The sequence below is a fragment of the Oryzias latipes genome, chromosome 7, assembly GCF_053564925.1.
Source record: "Oryzias latipes strain Hd-rR chromosome 7, Olatipes_Hd-rR_3.1".
NCBI lineage: Eukaryota > Metazoa > Chordata > Actinopteri > Beloniformes > Adrianichthyidae > Oryzias > Oryzias latipes.
Window position 1 is genome coordinate 35,322,927 of NC_136243.1, and position 23,848 is coordinate 35,346,774.

Sequence of the window (23,848 nt, forward strand, 5' to 3'; positions counted from 1 at the left end):
AATATGGAGCCAAGGAAGTGACCGAAACACCAAGAGATGGGCGGAGTTTGAAGCTGAAGGGTTTCTGAAAACCTCCAATCACTCCATTTGGATACTTTATGTTTATAACATTCTTGTGGCATTTTTCTGATGATAGAAGACATTTAGAAAGAAAACTAGGCTCAAAGTTGCATTTCTGAGATTGTCTTTATTCATGTTGTCGTGAATCGGGAGCAGATGAAAAAATGCCATTTGAAAAAGATCGTATTTATGATGCAGAAAATACAACACATGCAATCCTGCCGCTCTGCAGGAACTATGTCCGAGAAAACGACCGTTTTTGGCATCATCATGATTAAAAGACCTCTGGTCGATTTGTAAACAGATGAGAAGATGATCAGAGTGGAACTTTAAGTTTAATTTCTGGAGCCGACCAGAAATTCGTCATTCGTCAATTTTTAGAGGTTTTTAAGACAAGAAATTCAGATTTACATCAATTTAGTTTCATTTATATCTCCCGATGTCACAACACAGTCGTCTTAACGGGCTTCACTAATTGCACAAAACATAAAATCAGTTATAAAACACAACAGCTGATTGTTAAACTAAACTAAACTGGGCGTCCCCAAAGGATGAAGACCTTAGACCTTCTGGTCTTCATCCTTAGTCATCATCATCATCATCAGAGACAAAAAAGAATGTAAACAGTCACATTGCTAGAAAACGCACAGAAACCGACATGTTGGAGAAAATCTGTCACCTTTCTTTTTTTTTTGGGTGAATTCTTGTCTCTGGAGGTCGACTGGATCCTAATGACATAAAAACGGTTCAATCTCTACTTCTGAAGTCCACACAATCCTACAACCTGCTGTGAACGCAATCAAGGAGAAAATGCTTACATCCTGTACAAGTAGCTTTAAAACGCAGGAAAATGATTTTCATTATGAAACTTTCCAAACCTGACTTTTGGATTTCCAGGTTTTAATAGAGGCTCAGATGCCCCCCCTCCCCCCTCCCCCCAGGCAGCACTGACGTGAACAAACAAAAGTTTTTTTCTTGGTGATCAAAGCGAGGGCGCAGAGATAAATCTTATATTTCTGCATCGACTTTGCTGTCACAATCGACCCCCCCCCCCCCCCCCCCCCAAGCTCCTTCATGAACATATATTTCTTCAAAGCAGAAAAAGCCTCATTTAGTAAAAACTTCACTACCGTGGGCTGGGGGGGCTGCATGCACTCCCACAATGCATTTCAGCTCCAGTTTAACAACAGCCCATGCTGCTAGAAAACAGCTGCCCCCGCCCCCCCCCTATGGATGTGTGCTACCTGTTAGCAGGGCGGGGTCACTCCTGTGTTTGCGTCCTCTGGCAGCACTCGCCGTGTGAAAGCGCCGCTCTCCTCCCAGAGAGGGGGGGGGCAGATCAGCCTCCCAGCAGCAGAGCTTCCAAAATAACCTCTCTGGAAAAACAGCTTTTAATTTACTCAGCTAGCGTGCGACGCCTCTTCCTCTTTGTAAACAAGTGTGGCAAAATCAAAATGGAAATGTGTGAACACAACAGTACGACAACAAAACATGAGTCATTCACAGACACCCGTTTGGTCTCCGTCCCAATTTCTGTCTGTTTTTGCCGTGGAGCTGATCCGTCACCCCAACCAATTTACACGGAAAGCACTTTGAATGTGAAGCCACAAACATCAGCGAAGCATATGGCGCACACTCCTCATCTATTAGAGGCTTTTTGGCGCCCTGATTTAGGATCTTAGCGTGTTGAAGACATATGGAGGCGCAGATAAATGCTTCTCTTTGTCTTTGCAGTCTGCCGCCGACTCTCCACGCTCCTGCAGCCATCTTCTTCCCTTTCTACCTTTGGGAACAGAGTGGGAAGGAGAACACAGCCAACCGCTCTATTTCTGACGCACCGTCAGCCACACAAAGTCAAGCGTTTCCGCCTGGAGGGCACTTGAACGTTCCTTTGCCTGAATGACATGTGTCTGTGGCCGATAAGACCGACAAATTCAGACAGCCTTTCAAAGGCGATCGTGTCAGGTTGGATGACTTCAGCTCCCCTAAAGTGGAAACAGTTTGGAAAGTGACTCAGGTGACATCAGATCACCAGTGTGACATCGTCAGAGAATAAACCAAATCTGGCTCCAGACTGGGTCCACCGTCAGAGCCTAAGGCCATGAACTGCTTTGAGAATCTCTCCTTCCCCATGACCCAAAAATCCCAAAATATGGATGGATGGATGATGGATTCATAGATTTATGGATGGAGGGATGGGTGGAACGTCATTTCTTCAATTATCATGTTTGTTTCCCTTAAACTTCATGAACCTTTACCAGAATTGGTGAACACCTCAGAGAGCAAAGTAAGTAGAAGAGAACTGTCCATATATTGTAAAAGATTCTCCTCTTGGGCTGAATGGGAGATCAGGATCAGGATCAGAATCAGGATCAGGATCAGGATCAGAATACCTTTTCTTCCCTGTCCACATATTCAGTGAGATAACAGCCACCACCATTTCAGTGAAAAACTATATGATCACAATAAAAACATAGGCCCAGAGTGTGTTAAAGCAGTGATTATAGCAGATAAAGATTTTTGGAAAAAGTCATTATTGTCATTTTAATTAAAAGCTAAATGAGACCAGAGCTGCTGCAGCGAAAAGAGATGTGAAAGCTATTGAAATGAACAAAACAAATATATATGCACACATCACCATCAGGAACATTTTACACACTTTAATTGTTCCGTAACTCATCATAAACTGGATTCTTCGGCCCGACTCCAGGCCAGCTGATCCTGTGACGAGATATGGATGTAGATCCAAACATTAGCCCCAAACAAAGAGCGTTAAAGACCCACAACCATGAAAATGGTGTTTATTTTGTGTTTTTCTGATGATGGAGGACATTCACTGTATGAAGAATATGAAGCCTGAAACTGTATCTCTAAGTATTTTTATTTAATTTTTGGGAATCCGGAGCAGATGAAAAGATGTCGTTTGAAAAGGATCCTATTTATGACTAAGAGAGACGCTGGGCGGGGCCATAAGCTCCCTGCTCCGCCCCTTTCTGATCATCCACTGTCAGACAAATAGATCCCTGAGTGTCTTTGTTTTCCTGTTCTGAACTGTATGGATGGATAGATCTGATATTGATCGCTATTATTTGTAATGGTAACCCTTGTTCTATCCTAGGCACGTTAACATTGGGAGTGGGGTCATCTAGACCCACTAGACAGTGCTCTGACCTTTTCTTCTTCAACGATTTGCGATCTTGCTGCACAGTGGTGCGGTGGTTAGCGCTCTTGCCTCACAGCAAGAAGGCCCCCGGTTCAAATCCCGGTGGGACTTTAAGTTCTGTAGGACTTTTCAGCTTTCATGTGAAACAGAGGCGTTTACTGCAGTCGGGCAGCAGGGGGCGCAGCTGGGGCCCCGGCAGAGGACAGGCTGCTGCTAGCAGCTTCAGTTTAGTCCTTTTTATTGAACCTGTGCTGATTCCAAATCTGCTTTATGCAGATTTTTACATACATCTGCAAAGATCATCTGTCTGCAGTTCAGTAATCACACAGAAATCAGGAAACATGGCAGCCATTTTTTTATTTCCTCCTGCAGTGATAATATCTCCAACAGCACTTTAAGGCAAATGAAGGTGACAGCAGAACATGGATTTTCTGCTGCGCAACATTTCAGGCCAGACTGCATCAGATTCTCCTTTCTTTATTTAATGGAGTGCCAAACTGCATTAGCATGAATCACTTTGCCTAATGTGGCTCATTTCATTGGTTGAGGGTGAGCGGAGCCTTTTTCCCGCTTCAGTTTGTGGCTGATCTGTTCTCTTCTGTTGGGAAGTTGGACTCAGACAAACACACCTCGTTACTAATTCCACGCGCAGCTGCTCCATTTTCAAAGCAAAACAAGGTGTAAAGTGTTCATCAGGGGCGTGGGCGTGTTTATCAGCGTTCCTGTCACCTCTGCTTGACCCGCACTTACAGGCTGCAGAGCAGCGGGCGGCGGCGGGCGGGCTGCTGCAGTTTCACTTATCAATTAATAACAAACAATGAGGGTTTTACTCAGACAATCGCCCGTTTAGCGCTCCAGTCACCTCAGTCGAAAGAAAGACTCCACTGCCAAAAGATAAAGTAAAAAGAAAAAAGTTCTTAAATCATTTTGTAAGATTTATTCTTAAAAACTGGTGTTGGAAAAAAAATGAAGACTTAAATTAAGAATTAAACAAATTTTAAAATAAAAGACCAATAAGATGCATATGTATAAATGTAGTATTTAAAAATGTTTGTAAAATAACAATTCGGAATAATTTCTGATTAAGTATCATTAAGAATTTTAATAACTGATTTTTTTCAAATGTATGATGTGAAATACTTAGGCTGTGTCTGAATTCCCGACCTAACTACCAACAAACTAGATAGTGCGGCACTATGTGGCGTCCTGACTCTTCAAAGCAATTCAGACAGCGTGCTCACTTCTTTATTTTTTTTTTTAAACGGCAAATATGACGTCATCGATTTCACCAAGTTAAAATCTAACTTTTTCTAACTTTTGTGACGATTGTCTGAGTCCACTGTCTTTTTAAAGATAAAAACGTTGATGGTTAATTTAAAAAAAAATACATCTAAATACATTTTTATGGCAAAAATTGTTCCGACGCAATGCATTGTGGTCTATATTCACCAATCTAGTGAGCATTGATGCACACTGGTTTTTCACAGAGACTTCTGGGAAATTTCCAGGGTTCTGGATTTTGGAATTGTAGATTCAGACAGAACTAAACGTTTAAATAGAAATCTGTTTTTTTTTAAACTCAACTGGAAAAAACACCCGGATGTTGTTATTCGAGGCAGTTGGTGAAGGTTGAAAGGACATTTTGAGACAGTGACCCGTCTCGGCTGGATAACTGAACTCGCACGCCTCCAGCTGGTCCAGGACGCTTCCCTTCGGGTTCGGCAGTGGCTCAGGTGGGTGAGCGGGCCGGCCAACGATCGGATGATCGGCGGTTCGATCCCCAGACAACTGTTGTTGTGTTCACCCTCCTGCCTCCAGGTGTGTGAATGTGCATCAGTGTCTCGTTGATAGGCGCAAACTGACAGCCACGCCTCTGTCATTCTGCCCCAGGTGATGGTAACTACTGATGGTAGCCACAGCTGCCCCGGGGGCAGCTGTGGCTACCATCAGTAGTTACCATCACCAAGTATGACTGAATTTTGACAGCTATTTTAATACATTACCTTTAAATTGTTTAGAGTTTCCAACGTACGGTGGCCTCATGTTATGCAGAATCTGCAGACAAATCAGGAGTTCTAGACTAGAGTCTACAGAGTTTTAGAAAAAATCGTCGTTCAACCTTCAGTCTGAGCACAGTTTATGTGACGTTTATGTGAAAACACTCTTTCTACTCACTGTAGGACACGTTCAAGCGACCACTTCCACCAAATGTTATGCAGAGTCTACGTTTAGTGTGTTCTTCAACGCACCGGATGTTTACGTGAAAACATAAAAACTGTACAGCCTGTGCATGTGTGACCTTCCCTGACCCCTGGCCCTGCTCTTATCTTCATGTAAAGCTCACCGGCCTCCGGGCTCTTGCCTCACGCGGACGCCGCTCGGCTTTCTCTGATTGCCGTTCCGTGTTTCCTTTGAAGGAACTTTGAGCAGAAAATGTTGTTCGGTTCTTTCAGCGCTCACGTTTCCACCACGAGACGAATTCAGGCCCATCCTCCCCTCCCATCAATTTTTAATCCCTGAATCCGTGAACTGCACCCTCTTCTCCGTTTCTTCTCCTCCACCACTAATGATTAGGCTGAAACAGCAGAGCAGTGAGAGCCCCCCAATGAGCTGTCGGGGGCCACAGGTTGGAGAGGTCAATGATGACTGAGATGCATGTGTGTTCTGGATATGGAGGAAATGTAGTGGAAAGGTCATCATGAATAGTACATGAGGAGGGGGGCGGGTCTAGCTTCCAAGTGTCCATCACTGTCCTGCAGATCATCTCCAGTAGCTTTCAGTGTGGGAGGTGGTCTCTTATATGGTGAACTGTGTGTGTGTCCATGCACACGAATGTGTGTGTCCATGCAGGCATGTGTGTGTGTGTGTCCATGCATACGTGTGTGAGTCCACCTCTTTCATATTCATAACTCATTCCCTGAGGCCCTTTGCATCCTGGAAATTAGGCTGGAAATAATCGGAGGGTGGAGGGGGGGTCTTGACCTGTGACCCGTGCTTTGTACTGGGTAAAGGGGGGGGGACTCAAATGCAGACTGTAAGTTGGTGAGTGTTGTTTTACCATAAATACAAACTAATCAGCTGAAACCTGGACTCTGCAGCATCTGGACGTTTCTGTGGATGTTTGATGGAAAGAAAGCAGGAAAACAGCAGCAACTCCATGAATGGCAACCATTTAGCTTTAAATCTTCTTAGACTTTCAAACTTAAGCTGGTGTATTGTCCATCCATCCATCATCCATCCATCCATCATCCATCCATCCATCCATCATCCATCCATCCATCCATCCATCCATCCATCATCCATCCATCATCCATCCATCCATCCATCATCCATCCATCATCCATCATCCATCCATCATCCATCCATCCATCCATCATCCATCATCCATCCATCATCCATCCATCATCCATTCATTCATCCATCCATCATCCATCATCCATCCATCATCCATCCATCATCCATCATCCATCCATCATCCATTCATCCATCCATCATCCATCTATTATCCATCCATCCATCATCCATCCATCATCCATCATCCATCCATTATCCATCCATCCATCATCCATCCATCATCCATCATCCATCCATCATCCATCCATTCATCCATCCATCATCCATCCATCCATCCATCTTCCATCCATCCATCCATCATTCATCCATCCATCCATCATCCATCATCCATCCATCATCCATTCATTCATCCATCCATCATCCATCCATCCATCCATCCATCCATCCATCCATCCATCATCCATCCATCATCCATCTTCCATCCATCCATCCATCATCCATCCATCAATTCATCCATCCATCATCCATCATCCATCCTTCTATCATCCATCCATTCATCCATCATCCATTTATCCATCATCCATCATCCATCCATCATCCATCATCCATCCTTCTATCATCCATCCATCATCCATTCATCCTCGTCTGTGACTGGGTCACTGGTTTACATCTGTCAGAGGTTGTGGACAGATCTGCTTCCTTTAGGATTTCCAGGATTTTTTGAGTTTCCAGCCTCTGCCTTGTTTTGATGTGACTTCTGTTGTTTCACTTCCACCCCTTCTTTTTGTCTCAGCATCACTAGTTTGTCCTCCTGGATTCAAACCATCAGTCTTTTTTATCCTGGAGTTCCTGTGGTTTTTGTTGAACCTAAAGTAAGTAAGTTTTTGCCTAAAAACAAACTATTTTAGCCAGAGCTTAAAAACTTTGTGTTTAAAGAAAACAAAATTTCTGCATACCTAAAAATATTAATAAGTGTGCAAAAATGTTAGGACTTCACCAGTTTTTAATGTCAGGATGATATATGATAAAGTGAATAAAAAGTGTGTTTTTAACATGTTCTTGTGACAACCTTAAATTACATTTTCAATAGCAAACAGAACCCTTTTGCATGCAAACAACTGTTTTTATGACAAACATGGCATTTTCCATCTGCATGAAAAACACACGGGAGCGAAGCGGAAGATGCTCCAGCAGGTCAAAGGTACAAAGAGAACGGTTTCACTTCCACTGTGGAATTACCTTTGATGTGATCCCTAATGTCCAACCAAAGAGACTCAGACTGTTCTTCCTGCCAAGTGTCAGTGCTGCAAACTGCCTGTGACATGGATTACGGTGAGTTAATTCCACTCAAACTACAAGAACAGGAAGGACTCATCTCCTCCACTCACAGCTCTCCTGCGTGTCTCCGTTTTCTCTCGTCACGCTTCATTCTTTCCTTCTTGTTCATCTTCGTAGCGGTTCTCACTTCCATTAAAACCACAACCTGAAAACAGTCGCAGACACCTCCTTCTTTCCACCAGAGAATTCAGAGCTTGGCTTTGTTCAGAAACTCCATGGAGGCGACAAAGAATGAAAACCAAAGAACCCGATGAAGACTATAGCGCTAAAAGTAGCACGGATCCCCCGCTGGGTCCTGAGTCAACACCATATGGCTTCAAAAACACCCAAATGCACATAAAGCTAATCGTGAAGCAGCTTATGCAATGCCTGAGGAACTGTGGGTAATCTCTGACTATCAGCACCGGGACGCGTCCTAAGGTCTGTAAAGCTCACACGGACAAGTCTTCGGCGTCAAACCTCACGCCTTTTTATGGCCAACGGAACATCGGGGGAACCACGCTCCAAAATCACAACCCTTGAGGGTTTTGGGAGCAAATCCTTCCATTTCAAGAGCGATCCTCCTTTGCATTCATGAATGATTCCAGTGTGGTTGTGATATTTCTGCTTTGGTTTTGAGTAGCGGCGATCCCTTTGAAGACCAGGTCTTCCTGTGGTTTGCAGACGGCGTGAAAACCGCTGGAAGGAATAAGGTTTGTGTTCCAGCCGTAAAGCTTCACTGAGAAGCTTCTCAGTGAGACGCCGCGACCGGAGTTCAGGCCTCGCTCCCAAAACGTCAAACAGAGGTTTATGATCAGTCGACGTGAAGCCGGATCAAAGCCTCGCCAAACGTCAGCTGAACGCTCTGCTGCTTCACTGACTCATCGCACGACTCTGGGATGAACCCGGTGTCTAGAACACCGTCTTTCTGCAGCAAAGACGCCGACATCTCCACGTTAGGAAGTCTGCAGAAAATGATCCGATTTAGAAATCTCAGTTTGGTGATCAGAGCTGAAGATCAAAAGGACGACACGAATCCTGGACCAGATATGTTGCAGCAATGATGTGAAAAGATATTCAAATATGCAAAGCAACGAGACGACCTCCAAAGGCCTGTGTGGTCCTGGGACGTCTGGGAGACCCCCCCCCCCCCCCCCCCCCCGTGTCTGTTCTGTAGGGGGAGGGGGGGTCAATCTCACATCTATAATCCAGGGAGAACCTTATCTTGCCCGACCTAAGGAACCCCCCCACCCACATGGGGGTCTGGGACATTCTGAGAGGCTCTGTGCCATGTTTCCTGTACACAGCATTTCATTGAAGTTTGTCTTGTTTGAAAGTTTTCTTACTTCCTGTCACATGTTTAGCTCTGTGACAGACAGGTGACCTGTCCTGGGTGCACCCCGTCCTCACCCAAAAGTAGATGAGATAGGCTCCAGCATCTTCATGACCCCAAAAGCAATTAGATTGATGGATGGACGGATACTTTAACATATTTAATACAGTTAAGGTCCTCACTGCCATGTGATTTTGCTCTGTTGTAGCATTTAAGCCGTATTCCCTGTGGTCTAAAAAATCTCCAACGCCTTTCTACCGGCGGCTGCAGTGGCGAGGAGTGCGGGGGGATAAGGTGAAGTGGCCGACTTCTCTGCTGATTTCTCTCTTGGCTCATTAAAAGGTGATGAAGTTGAACACTCCCCTTAAAAGCAGCCGCCGCTCTTTGACAGGAAAGGGCTCACCTCCGTCTATTAGCATAATGTGTTCAGTGGAAACACAAATAGGAGATTTAAGGCGGCTAATATTGTTGAATTCTTCCAATCCACGCGACCAAAAACCTGTTCTCCCACTACTGCAGCTCAGCTCTTAGATCGGTTTTGGATTTCCACAGAAACTATTTTCTGTGACGTTTTGTCCAAATAATTCAAAGCTGCTGGAAGTGAACAGTTGTCAGCGTCTGGCATTTACTATTAAAAAAAAGTCAAATCTATGCAATAAAAGGAAGTCATTGAAGTGCGACTTTGTTAGACTTAGAGCAGCAGAAGAGCCTCTAAAACCTTTAGTTCTCCATCATTCTCCTATAAACGGGTTGTGTTGTTCAACCTAGAGGCTGTGACTGAAGTCGAATGCTCGGCTCTTTAGCTCCACTCGTTTGCTGAGGGGGAAGTTCCTCATTTCCCAGCCGCCAGTCTCCCCAGCACAGAGCGCCACCAATAAAAAGCCTTTTATGATAAGATACTGACTGAATAATTCACTGTCAAATCCACCACAGCAGAGCAGACAAGAGCAGGAGAAGACTTCATTTGAAAATGTTGCATCTCTTTAAATTTTCAAATGTTTGTCTAAAAGCTGCATCTTACAGAGTGAAATATGTATGCGTGGGTCCAGCACCACATACGTTTAAGGGATACCACCAGAACCCTGGATCCTCCACCAGACCCCCAAAGCCTCCTCCAGACCCCACAGCCTCCACCAGACCCCCACAGCCTCCTCCAGACCCCACAGCCTCCACCAGACCCCCAAAGCCTCCTCCAGACCCCACAGCCTCCACCAGACCCCCACAGCCTCCTCCAGACCCCACAGCCTCCACCAGACCCCCACAGCCTCCACCAGACCCCCACAGCCTCCTCCAGACCCCCACAGCCTCCTCCAGACCCCCACAGCCTCCTTCAGACCCCATAGCCTCCTTCAGACCCCACAGCCTCCTCCAGACCCCATAGCCTCCTCCAGACCCCCAAAGCCTCCTCCAGACCCCCACAGCCTCCACCAGACCCCCAAAGCCTCTTCCAGACCCCATAGCCTCCACCAGACCCCCAAAGCCTCCTTCAGACCCCACAGCCTCCTCCAGACCCCCACAGCCCCCACCAGACCCCCAAAGCCTCCACCAGAAAGGTCTCCTCTAATCTCTGTCCCGTCAGACTGTGAAAAGTGTAGAGTAGAAAATGAAGGCTTAGCAGCAGGAAGACTTATTCTTGCCTCCACTGCCAAACAACAATCCTTGTTTGTTTACACGTGTTTGCTAAAGGCGCGTCGATGCAAAAATAACATACCTCTGTACCGTGGAGACGGAACCTTCTTTCTGTCCTTAACACCAAACCTCAGCTTACCTCAGGAAACCAACATGGACGGCTTGTTTGTACATTCTGCCCTGACCTGGGGGGTATTCCAGGAAGCATGTTTAAACTACTCTGACTTTAACCCTGAACTCTGGCTGAAATCCTCCTGAACTTGCTTACTCTTGGTATGTCGGTTCCAAAAGACCGGATATGAGTTAGTGTAATTATGCTCGACTTGGTAACCCTGGGTTAACGCACGTGCACAGCAGGTACATAAAGACATTCTCAATGGATCACCGATTTCTGGAGTCACCATGGAAACGCGTGGAGAAAAAAAGAGAGCGCTATACTTCAGTGAATAGAATAGAATTGAATAGAAAAGGTCTTTAATAATCCACGAGGAAATTTAAATTGAGACGGAGTCTGAGATTAATGACGGCGTATGAAGGTCATATGTTCATCAATAAAGTAAAACTGCTGCATCATCAGCAAAAGAAAGAGTTTCTGCTTGGAGAAAAAGAACAAAGTAAACGCACAAGTTTCTGATCTTATTTCTATTTTTATTGTGATATCTATCTATATACACAACTTATAAAACCTAAATGAATTACTTCAATTGGTAACAAGTATTTGAGTTAAATTTATTCAACCTAATTTCTTACGTCTATCCAACTCAATTATTATTTATACATCTCAAATTTACATATTTATCTAACTAAATGTAATATTACTCCAAATTAATGTAATGTTTTTCCATCTTCATTTATTATACTTCTTGAACTCTCATACGTCTAAGTTAGAGGCTGCAGATATTCTCATTCTTATATCGTTAAAATAAAAGACACAGTGTGGATTTACAGTATATAACATTCATTCAGTTGTCATGATTCTGAGTCTAACTTCAGTCCTTCAATACAGATGGCACTAGGGCTGCTAAATAAACTCATCACCCTCTCCTTCCCTCTCGCTCATGGTGCAGAAAGAATTAAACCCAAATCTGCCCAGACAGGCAAAGGGAATGGTATCCCACAATCCCTTGCGGTGCCGATCTAACAGCAGTACCAAAGTTACACCTACTTAATTGAATTAATTTGAATGAAAGTAAAATAATTGTCTGAAAACTACGTGTTATTTTTAAGATGACTTAACTAAAAAAATGATTTCTCTTAACTGAAGCAAATAACTAAGTTATATCAAAGTAAAAAAGTTTATTTTTCCAACATCCATATGTGGTCTTTTCACCCTCTCATGGTGGAAAAAGTATTATCTGAGCTTCTTCATCCACTAAATCATCTTCAAATGGACACGCCATGCTGCTTCACCTCTCTGAAAACCTGCTTTCTGGAAAAAAAACCCAGCAGTGTCTTCCTGACAGTCCAGCAGGTTTTCCTACTGGACTGGCACTGGAAGATCTGGGTTCCTTTGTGAGGAGAAGAATGATGCAGAGCTTTTCATCATCTCTTCAACCATCTCTGCTAGGGGGGCGGGGCCTGTGGCCAGGGCAGGTATTGAATCATAGCGATGGTTCTAGATTCACGACTTTCCATGGTTCCTTGAAAAGTCTTCATTTGAACTGAATCGACTGACTCCATGTCCACTCTCATGTCATCAATAAAGTTCCATCTATCGACAACAAAGAAACCTCCCGTCCGTCAGGGGGCGTATGAACGAGAACACGGATTTTAAACAGCGCCCCTAGTGGACACAGATCACACAACATGTTTACATCCAACAAAACTATCATCTTGAATCCCCCATAAGCCCCCCCCCCCCCCCCATCCTAAATACATTTCTTTATAAGGTGGCGTCGAAGAACTGCTCTCTCTCTCTCCTATAAGTCACTAAGTCCCCCCCCCCTGGATTATATGACTGCAGCAGGGGGGCAAAAGAGAAGCTTTTTCTAGAAGGAAAGAGAAAAAGGCGATGAAGCGAAGGCAGATTTCAGTTCAGCTCCATTTCTGATAACCTGATATTCTCAGCAGAGGACGGTGGAGGAAGAGCCTGCCCTCACTTTCCCACACAGCTTCTTTTCTGTCTTTCTGTCATCTTCCTCAGCTTTCACCTCCCTTTGCATCGCTCCTCTTCTTATCCTCTTTCCTCTGTGCTTTTCTTCTCTAACCTTAAACCTCTGCTCTCTTCTCTCCCCATGCTGCCTTATTCCTCGCTGCTTTTGCTCATTGATTTTGTTGATTTTCAGGCCTTTTACATAAGCGAAGCCAACATTTTTGCAGTCCTTAAGTAATGAAACCTGCATCAACTTTTGACCTTTCCAAATGGAGCTGCGACCGCCGCTTCCACAGCCCTTGCTTTGACGTCTGTGCATCCGTGCGTTTGCGTTCAATGCATCATGACCTCCGTTCCCCCCTCCCTCACCTGCTCCCGCCGTACACCTCCAGAGTCAGAAAGGCTCTTCTCGTCTCTTTATTGAGCTCCGTGTATGAAGGACTGAAGCAGATTCGGATCTTTGTTCTTCAAGTGAGCCGGCGAGAAAGCAGACATACACACGTGCACGCGGGTGTGTGCATGTGCGCATGCATGAACGGTAGGGAGGGGAGGTTCCTGCATGCGGTAAAGAAAGGCATGTTAGCCTATATTTAAAAGAGAGGCGGCGAGGAAGGAAACGCCACATGCAAGCAGAGAAATCCATACAGGAATAGAAGGAGGCGGCTCTGGAGTTCTTTATATTTTCCTTTTTTAACGCAGAACAAAACCTCTAATTCACAAACGTGAACCTCACAGCAGCAGCTGCATTCATCTAGAAACACTCTCAGGTTTTTGCTGTTAGTGAGGAAAATTTGGATTTAATGGAAAAAAGCAGCTTTTTGTGTTGAGTTTGAACTAAAAGACGTTTCAACTGTGGTCATTTCTATAAATAAAGAGATTGATTGATTGATTGATATGGGGGGGGGACTGTGAAGGAGGCGGGACGACAGCAGCCAGAGGAGCTCAGAGCTCTGAAAGGTTCAACCATCGTCTGTTTGTGAAAACTGGAGGGAAAACGGTCCACGTCCAGATCCAACCACAGGAAGTCGATACGGACGCCGCCATGTTGGAACCAGATCGAGTCGGTCTGAGTTTCTATGCTGGCCACTCCCACCAATCAGGAGTGAGTGAGTTGGAAGGCCACACCCCTACCACTCAAAAAGCGGGCTGTCGAACGTTTTGAGTGAGGGACGTGGGGACCGGCAGGCTCCGCCTGCTTTTATTGAAGCGCCTGATTGGATATTTTGGTTTAAAAAAATAAAAGTATCCGATCCAGAATGGTTCTTCTGACCAACAGAATGACCAAGTAAGAGCTTTTTATTTTGCTATAGGAGTCTATGAGGTTTTGACTTCCTGTTTGGAACGCCAACGCCAGGGGGGAGGGGCCCCCATCCCAATACACATTCATCTGGAAGTGGAGCAGCAGTCCATTAAGATTAAAAAGACTGAACTTCCTTCCTAACCCTGCTGGTAAGAGGTATTGGTTACTTGAAGAGGAGCAGTGAAGAGACATGAGACAGCTGTGGGAGATAAGAGCAGTCTGACACCAGTGGGATATGTCACAGCCAATGTACATCAGTGGGGGGGGGGGGGTCAGGCTGGAAGCCTTGTTTTCCCAAAGTGTGTGCGAGCTCATCTGAGCGCTGCACATATTTATACATTTATTCATGTCAGTGCAGCTGAGCCATGGTGCATGCAGGAAAGCTGCACATGTGTGTTTCTGCTTAAATATCTGCACATCTATGAAGGGATGTAGGGTTCCAGGAATATTCTGACAAACAGAACCGGTAAAAGTGCAGCGGAGCTGTAAAGCATTTCTATATTAAACCTTCCTAAACCATCATTTTATTGCACTTCATGATGCGTTGCAGCATCAGCTGGAAACTGCATCTCATGGCGGCGTTTAAACGGAAATTACCGGATAACAAACGCCAATAACCCAATCTAAACATTTCATTTAATGCCATGCGGACAGAACACATCAGACATAAACGGATGAGCTGCATTTTTCTAACAGACGCCAATCAGGGGCAGACGGCGGCCCTCACTCTAAACAGACAAACGTGTGCTGTGCAGCAGCGTTTGCCTCCTGCGACACCGAGCCCTGATTACGGACCGAGAGAGAGCGCCGGGGTTCACGGCTGGAAAAACAGGCTGAACGGTTGGCGCAGAGACTCGAACGCGCGGCAGCCGGCTGACGGTTTATTCTGGGAAACCTCTGACCCTGGAAAGTATTTCTGCGTTTTGCACTCACTCCTGAAACGCGTCCAAACCTTAAAAACGCGCTCAAATCGCCAAATTGCAGAGCTGTGCACGCGCCCAGGCGGACACACTCATTTCCTGTGTGCAATCAGGGGAAAAAAGCCACAACGTCCATTTTTAACAACAGCTAAATAGCTAAAATTACCCAGAATTCTGCAGCATATTTGTTTTTTTCCCTTCTCTTTTCATTTTTCTGGTTTTATAGAAATAAACAAACAGGTGAAAACAACTGAATGCTGAAGACTGTCTGTCTGTGGGGCTCTAAACAAACAAGGAAGACCTTGAAGAGTTTCAAACCTACCTCACTAATAATCTGCAGAAATAGGTTTGATTTCATTCCAGATGGACGCTGTGCTGACCCTCCCATGCATGAAGTGAACCTCTCTTAGGTGAGGTTGGGGGACATCAGTGGATGCTAGTGAGCCACCTACAACAACCATGTGAGGCCGGCGCCGACGACCAGCAGCCAGAATCCGAAGGAGAAGAAGGCGGCAGATCTGAAGAAACGCCAAGAAGTTCTGGCTTTGACTACAAACTCATAATTGGAATAAAAATAACCATTTCTAAATTCCTGTCACCACGTACATTTAGCACATATTGCATGGATGAAAATTGGTCATACGTGAACAAACATGGAAAAAGTTTGGGTCTTTGAGTGAAATGTTCACAGATGTATCATGAATAAACTATGGAAGAAGTACTAAAAAACCACGCAAAGAACACGTGAACCCATGTAGAACATGAACCGTGTGTGATTATTGTGCTGTTTATCTGCATTCATTGGTGATTTGTGCGTCAACTGTCACTTTACTGTGATATGTGCGCCGCATGCGTGATGTACAAGTTATACATCGGTGGTTCATGCAAATTTGCAAATGCATCTCGCAAAAATCATGAACAATGGTGTGAGATTTAGGTATTAATTGCATATAAACTAGGTAAAATATGCATAAATTGCGTAATTCTCAGCGCACCAAAAATTTTGAACAGCTCAAAACCGAATTGACAGAAAGACCCGTCGGCCAAAACTCTAGACACACATCTACGATTGACGAAAGCAAAAAAAAACGTACGAATAACGTATGTCACGCATGGATCAGGAAAAACCGACATTTCATACACGGAACATGTGTTAGGGGTCAACTGTCTGACATGCCCCTGTCAGAAAGAAAAGCTATAAAAAGGTTTTGATGCAGACGAGAAGCAGAATGATGGGATGTTTGGAAGAGAAGAGCCAGAAACGTCAAAAAAAAATGAGGCTAAACTTCTGATGCAAAACTAAACAAACAAATGAATAAATAATTTGTCAGGAGAGATGATATGTGAGGAGAGAAATGGAAAATAAAGTTTTTCTCCTTGTCAAATAACTAATGAATGAAAGGCTTCATCCCTTAGTTATTTTTATCAGGACTCGGAAGAATCAAGAAATGAGATAAAAGTTTGGAAAAGCTGTCAGTTACGTCTCGCCTGCAAATCGATGATGATTTAATAACAATATTAAAGCAAATGAGAGCAGGATGATGATGATGATGATGATGATAGTGATAGTGATGATGAGGATAGGCGGTTAAGCAGAGAGGTGATGATCCGAGTCGGCAGAAACAATCACAGAGGTTGGATTCCTCAGGAGGATGCTCCATGATCCTCTGGTCTGAAGAAGAAACACCAATCAGCTGGCTCGGTTTGGGTTTTGGGGTGGAGCTTTCCAGTGACTTTAATACCAAAGCGGAGAAGCATCAGCAGTGATCCTGGCGTGGTAACCGCAGCTGTCCGTCAACACGGAAAAAGGCTTTACTGTCACTTCCAATCATTGGGTGTCTGGAGTGAAAACCCACAGGAGAAAAGCAATTGAGACGCCTGTCAATCATCAGAGACGTGACACTCCTGAAAAGGCCCGCAGTGGTCAGAAAGCGGTTAAGAAACGCCCGAAAAAACATCTCAGAGGCTTTGGTTGGTGTCATCATAAAAACCCTGAAGCTCTATTTCATCTGCAGAGCCTGAAACGTCTGTGGACCGACGTCCAGAAACCCGATGATATGAAGAAGCACGGCCCTTTATTCTATAGCTGCTCTCAAGCACAGAGGTGGGAGGATCATCATGTTACATGCCACCAATCAGGCATTTAGTCAGGCTCCTGCATTTTCCTTTTCCTTTCATTAAAACCTTTTTTGTATGCGCAGAGTGACTGGCGAGTGTTTTCCTCTTTATTTCTAACAGTCACTGCACCCCGACTTGCTCTCTGCCATCACAAATCTCATTACAGAGGCGCAGTGAGTTTCTGTGTGAGCAGACTCTGTGACTGTACTGGGGGAGGAGGGGAGGGGGGCAGCAGCTCGCAGTGTATAACTGACACGCTGCCGGGTCGTGTCTGACCGTGTTAATTGTGTCCAGTGGAGTGAAACACACATGTTCACAAACTCAAACAACATGCAGTCTCCCGGAGAGTCGGTCTGACATCAGTCCTCGTTTGTGTGTTTGTGTTTACAGCTGTGATGAGAGGCTCCTCCCACGGACGGACTGAGCGCGCCCAGCCGCTAAATTATTAACGGACACTTTAGCGGGTTTTTTGTGGATTAACCCACAAAGCAGCGGATGTCGGAACAAAACGGCAAACTGAAGTTTTAGAAACTAAATGAGGCCGTCGGAGCAAAAGGCCTCAAACAACAAGCGTGGGTGTGTTGCTGTGTGTGTGTGTGTGTGTGTGTTGCTGTGTGTGTGTGTGTGTGTGTGAGTGTGTGTGTTGCTGTGTGTGTGTGTGCTGTGAGTCAGGGTCATGTCGAGGTCGGGATTTTCAGAGCGGATAGTTTCCTGCTATTGTCTCTCTGCCGTTCTCCGTGGATCACAGAGCAGCGTTTTTGAGAGCAAGGAAAAGAAAACACACACACCACAGACACACAATGCATGTAAACTAACACACGTAAACAAAACACATGCACGGACACACACATGCACTAAAGTCCCCACAAACACACACTAAAAAACGTCATACAAATTCTCGACTAAGTTAGGAAATAGTCGTTGTGTGTGCGTGCACGTGTGTGTGTGTGCATGCACGTGTCACACACACATCCTGAAGTTCAGCTGCATCTATAAACCATTTCTGGGCGACACGTTGAACGCAGCGACAGCACGGCGAGCTGCAGGCGTCTGACATCAGCTCAGGCCGTGAGGACAAAGACACAACAATGTTTGTGAGACACACACAGATTGTTGACGTGAAATGCCGACTCAGGGCTTCGGCTGCTATCATCAGGTTGTGTCATTCTTGTAGCAATGAGAACAGCTTGTGTGTGGTTGTGGGTCTGTAGAGTGGGACACCTGAGGGTGGGCGATGTCCCCCGCACTGTGATGTAAAGGGTTCATTAAAGCTTCCCCTGGATGAAGGTACAGAGAATCAGTCGAGCGTGAAGTTGGTGGAGTGTTCGACCTTCTATATGGCGGCAGAGGTGGCGGACCTCCGATTCCCTCTAATTAAGAACCTGACACCTCTCCCCACCGGTGGGTTTCTTTTCTCTGAGCGCTCCGGTCCATCCGGCTAAAACACAACTGTTAAAGTCTATCAAACACCCAGCTGTGTGACATTTGTTCTCTGCATTTGACCCCTCCCCCGGGGGAGCGGTGAGCTGCAGACACAGCCGCGCTCGGGAACCATTTGGAGCTTTGACCCCCCCAGTCCAGACCCTTAATGCTAGGAGGCACTTTTAGAGTCTTTGGTATGACTCGGCCTGGACTTGAACTCACCACCTTCAAGTCACGGGGCGGACACTCTCCCACGAGGCCACTGATCAGGTGTGGTGTGTTTAACTACAGTGTTAATGGGAAACCCAGGCTGTCCCTTTAACAAACACACAGAGCTCATTCAGACTGACAGCAGACAGTTCTCTACACCAACATGTGACAGAGCTGAGGACGGCTGTGATTTCAATGTCAGCCCCCGCCCTGAGTGACGGGCCGCTCCACACGACTCACTCCTGCAGTTTCATGTCTTTGCTTCATTTTTACTGCAGACACTCAGCAGAATTGACGGTTTTTTTAGTGGAAGTTATTTCTGCTGTTTTGACTGCAGTAAAAAAAGAAAAAGAAAGAGACTTCTGGAGATAAAAGAGCAACAGAGGGAGGGGCCATGGCACCCAGCGCTGACATTGGTGAGACGTTCAAGAGCGACTTTTTGAAAAGTAAAATCCTTTTTCTGAATATTCAGCAGAAATGTGGCGAAGGACAGCGAGGACAGCTTCACAGGTGCGTCATCCGTGCGTGGAACTGTCCATCAGCCCAACGAATACTTCATACAAACCACACAGACCACAATGGTACGTTCCAACCAGCAGCCCCCCCCCCCCCCCCCCCCCCCATACGGGTGCATGTGACTATAGCTCTAAATGAGTTCAGAGAACGGATGAACTGCAGACATCACATTTACTTTCTCCACTGATTCTTTATGGCATCTCTGCAGTTCTGGTTCGTCTGTCCTCAGACTTCCTGTTAGAGTTCAAGGTAAACCGTGACGCTGGTTAACGTGTTTTTTCTGTCTGTCTCTGAGCTATCTAAGATCAACAAAGGTTGCAGTAACCTCTGGACCTGCATGTGGAGAGCAAGCTGCCCTCCAATCCCTGATCTCTGAACCAAAGGGGAGCAGGAAAAACAGCGGCGATGCACATAGAGAGGGAGATGTTGGGCCGCCTTTAACACAGAGTATGGAGCACAAAGGGGGCTAAAGAGATAGGAAAAAATGACACAAAGAAAATACAAAAAAGAAAAGAACGTACAAAAAAATTGGAAAATGTTCAAATGTCGTGTGACGGAGGGGCACCGCGTTCACTTTCCTTCACCAAAGGGTTTGACCCCGACCAAGTATGACGTCACACTAGGCCTGCACAATATACCGCAAATTTATCGTTATCGCAAAATCCAGCTCCGCAATATGCATATCGCAAAAAACGGCAAATATCGCAATAAATCGTAAACCTTAAATGTGCTAAAACAATCTTATGTCAGCTTGAACCATTTAACGAATCAAATAAATCCCTTTATGGATTTGACCAATCGGATGGAGGCCTATTATGTTAGATGTTTGTCACCTATGTCGATGAGTGACATTTGGAGTATAATTTTTAAACTGTTGCAATGTAATGGGAATGGTTATTTGGTTATTTTGCTATTTGTTTATATACCGCAAATTATATCGTTATCGCAATTTTAATCTCTAATATCGTGAGTTTTCCAAATATCGTGCAGCCCTACGACACACTAAGTTTTTTACGGACCAGCGATGATTGTTGAGGCGGATGATTGTGTTAGCAAGACTACGATGAAGGAAGAACAGAGACATGCTTTTATTTTGAAAAGCATGGCACAGGTCTCATCATCCTCTCCCCCTCCCACACTCATGGTGCTACAAAGAAGCACTGTCTATTAAATGTAGATTTCTTTCTTTTGAAGTGGAAGGCTCCTCTTCTGTCTCCTGGCTGGGCCTTTTCCCCTTGACAAGAAACTTTCCTAAGACGTTTGTTTTTTACTCGTTTTTCTAGCGGTAACCTGTCACGTGACGGAGAGGAGCGCCAAGGCCTGCGTCAACAGTAACATAGACGGATGGAACAGAGAATCTGGCAGTTTTTCAGAATAAATTATCTTTTTGATTCAGAAATAAATAAAAACAGAAGTCATGTAAGTTATTTATTGGTTCAGTGCGGCCGGGTACCAAATGACCCGTGGCCCGGGGGCTGGGGACCACTGCTGTAACCGAAGCAATTCCTCCTGTAACCAGCGGGCAGCTCAAACACACTCACACTACGGCTCCACCTCTTTTGTAATTAATATCTTTTTGCATAATATTTTGTGTTATTGTTTCCTTAATTCTGCGTGCGAGATATTTCAAAATAAAACAAGCTATGATCATTTAGTCAGACAGAATCTTCTTATTATTTATTGTTGTATATTTAGGATGAGAAAAGCGACAACATCTCATTATTTTTGCAGACTTGTTGATGAGATTTGATTAAAAGAGTGGAAGTAAATGTTGAAAACTTTCCCCACTGAGTCATGAAGCAATGACGGCGGCAGTGGCGGCGGTGGCGGCGGCGGGGGGGCAGACAGAGTTCAGCTGTGCAGCTTAAAAGCTCTGTGTACTTTAAAAGGCCAACCAACTCTGTGTTGATAAAACCAAGGCCGTCCAGCCCCCCCCCCCAGCAGTGGCAAAAACTAACCAGCGTCTCTTTGTTAGGACCGGACACAAATCATAATCCCAGAGAGGAAACTTTGCTGTGTACTTTAGATATCCTGATTTGAGACTTTCTTCAGGCAGTTACCCCCACCCCGACTTAGAGATGAGGTAGATATTTTCCTTCTGTTGTGTAAAATCTGTGATGTGAAAAGATTTAATTAAGATAGGCAGAAGAGTTCTAATTAATTCTGCCTCTGTGTGACTCAGGCTTACAGTCAAGGAGGCAGGCGAAGGCTTTGGCAGAATAAATTACGGTGCCGTTGTGCGAGTGTTTCCTCCCGTTCTGAGCGGGAAACTGCTGTGGAGCGCCTGCTTTCCGTCCTCCTTAGGAGCTGATGAAGAGTTGTCAGTCGTGGTGAACGTTCGCCGGCACTTTCTTTACCGCCTCAGATCGAATTACACTTCAGTCCAGGAGTTTATTTTGATTGTCGGTGAAGAGAAACCTCTGGAGAGACTCGTCAGCGACAAAAGTGAAATTGAAAGATTCACAGTAGATGGGCTCTCGCCAAGAAGGCGGTGCTTGGCTCGACTGTGGTCACGAGAGACTCCCGAACTGTCTGAGACCTCGCTCTTCCATTACGCCTCTGCTCCTTTGGGTCCCTGACTTATATTGAATCGTGATTGGCCTTTGTTGTGTCACCTTTGGCGGGAATCAGATAAGATGAGGGAGACACCTCCAGGGAAGCATCTGTGGCGTTTTTCTTTTGGAGGGAAAATTTGGGGCCGCCTGTTTAGCTCTGCTCAGAACAGGACGAGTCTTTTTCTGTTGTTAACAGCTTGAGGCCAAAGCTCCGTTCATCAAGAAATTCTGTCAGCCAACGCACGTTTCTGAAGTCCAATATTAATCCGTCAAGCTGCAAATTGTATGAGCGTTCCGGCACTGACCAAACATACAACAACTGTCTTATTATCAGGAGGCGACAGGCAATTATGACTGCGGTTTGAGCCCAGCGACTGCGCCTTTGAGCCTCCAAAGAAAACGCCTAATTAAAGGCTGCTCCCAGACTTTTGTCACTTTTTTGACAGGTGATTATAGGCCGCTCATTGGGGAGGATTCGTCAGCTATTTGTGGGTGGTGCGTTCCGTTGCACGCCTTGCCAGGGCTTTGCTCGCGTTGTGCTAAAACTGCACTTTTTCTGAGGCGAGTCCCAAGATCCTCTCCCTCCAATTTGCAGAACAAATGCCTTCTCTTTCTGCAGGAAAATCTTCACACTAATAAGGCCGCCTCATCAATGGCATTTCACACACTAACTAGGCTGCTCGGGAATGTTGTCTGGGATTGGCTGTAATTAAGGACTGGAGCGTCCTTGGCTCTGAGGACGAGTTCAGTAGAACGCAGCAGGTGTTATTAGGGAGGAGTCTGTATGAAGGCAGAGCTACATTAGCCGTCTGCTCGTCAAAAGCATCGTCTGAATCTCACCCCGTCTCACTGAAGCTGAAAGCTAGCGTCTTCAAAAAGTGGCTGACGGCTGTATTTGGGCCAACTCTAATTGTCTCACTAATCTCTGCAGCATGAAATGACCCAGAGAGACCGGGTCCCACAGGGCAGGCTTACTGATTGGAGACTTTGCTTTTTGTTTTGCTTGGCATATTAAAACAGGATAGGCTGGAAAAGCCTGAAGAACTATTGAAAATGTAATTAAGGACCAGCAGCAGCTTTTAAACGGTCGACTAGTGCAGCAACAAACTGTGCCCTTCAACCAGCAAAAACTTGAATATATGGAAAATGAGTGGCTAAATCGATAAGTGGGGGCCTTACTTCATTGTGTGTGTGTGTGGGGGGGGGATTCAATGCAAGACAAGAGACTGCATCACCGCCCGAATGCCGCTTCATTTTTTCAATAGATTGTGAAATTTCAAGGCTTCAAAAAGCACACACAGAGACTCTATAAGATGCGGCCATTTATCAAGACGATTGCATCTGTCAATAAGACAAAAACAAACACGCCGCAGAATGCATCTGCCTGCTGCTGCTACTTTTATTTGTGTGTGTGTGTATGGCACACAACGAGAAGGATTGGGCGTCTTAAATGATCCTCTGGGGCAAAGGTGACACAGAATTGAGTAATGCTTTTGTTTTTGGGACTATCTCACATCGACGGCGAAATGCAAGACGGCGGCTTCCAGCGCTGACGATTCCTAATCTGAGAGACGCTTCTCTGAGATCTTCCACAAGCTGTTTTTCTGTCTGTCTGCACACGCTGGCCCACAGAGTGCATGATTGAGCAATTATCAGAAAGAGATGCGGAGAGCCCACACGATGCTCTTTTGTGCCCAGCATCATTCAGACCTGAGATCATTACAAACATTTTCTGCATGTTTTCTCTCTTCACACCTCTGGCTTCACCGCCTGCAGACCTGCCAGACTGACAAACGGTTAACAGTCCTGCCGTGTGCTTTTCACAAAGTAAAGAAAGAGAGTGGCTTTTATTTCATTAAAACCAACAGAATCAAACATTTCATTCCTGCGTTCATGCCTCTGGCCCACAAACCACCTGC

The 23,848-nt window shown here is 45.3% G+C and overlaps 1 protein-coding gene and 1 long non-coding RNA gene across 22 annotated transcripts in view; one reads left to right on the forward strand and one right to left on the reverse strand.

Annotated features, from left to right (window-relative positions):
• agrn (agrin) overlaps nt 1-23,848 on the reverse strand; it is a 241,860-nt gene that overhangs the window by 125,469 nt on the left and 92,543 nt on the right. The window lies entirely within an intron of this gene.
• On the forward strand, nt 4,786-15,555 carry LOC144993850 (uncharacterized). Of its 2 annotated transcripts, XR_013657120.1 has the most exons (5): nt 4,786-4,956; nt 7,311-7,389; nt 7,694-7,849; nt 14,199-14,337; nt 15,472-15,555. It is a non-coding gene; the product is annotated as an uncharacterized LOC144993850 (long non-coding RNA). The 2 variants fall into 2 exon arrangements; XR_013657119.1 differs by lacking the exon at nt 15,472-15,555 and having other exon boundaries at nt 14,199-14,416.